We start from the raw sequence: 274 nt of genomic DNA on the forward strand, positions 1-274 counted from the left end.
CTAACGAGCGTGGTGTGTTTTGCAACATCACTTTCCACCAGCCTAAGTGTTTATTATATTATCGTACTTACATAATTAAAATATAATAATAAAGCTCTTGCTAACCACTAAAATTTGGAAGTTACTTAATTCGGCTATAACAGGATATTTTTAACCCATGGTACACTTGATTCTCAAATAGAGAAACAAAATATATACATTGTTGATGAATACAGAAATTTATGATCTAGCAAACAAAGTCATGCACATTAAAAAAATTCACACAACTAATCTT

General features: G+C 29.6%; 1 long non-coding RNA gene across 1 annotated transcript in view; it reads left to right on the forward strand.

The window, feature by feature from the left end:
• The window catches only part of LOC110270859, a 17886-nt gene that overhangs the window by 5047 nt on the left and 12565 nt on the right, over positions 1-274 (forward strand). The gene's annotated exons all lie outside the window — the stretch shown is intronic.

The sequence above is a fragment of the Arachis ipaensis genome, chromosome B04 (assembly GCF_000816755.2).
Source record: "Arachis ipaensis cultivar K30076 chromosome B04, Araip1.1, whole genome shotgun sequence".
NCBI lineage: Eukaryota > Viridiplantae > Streptophyta > Magnoliopsida > Fabales > Fabaceae > Arachis > Arachis ipaensis.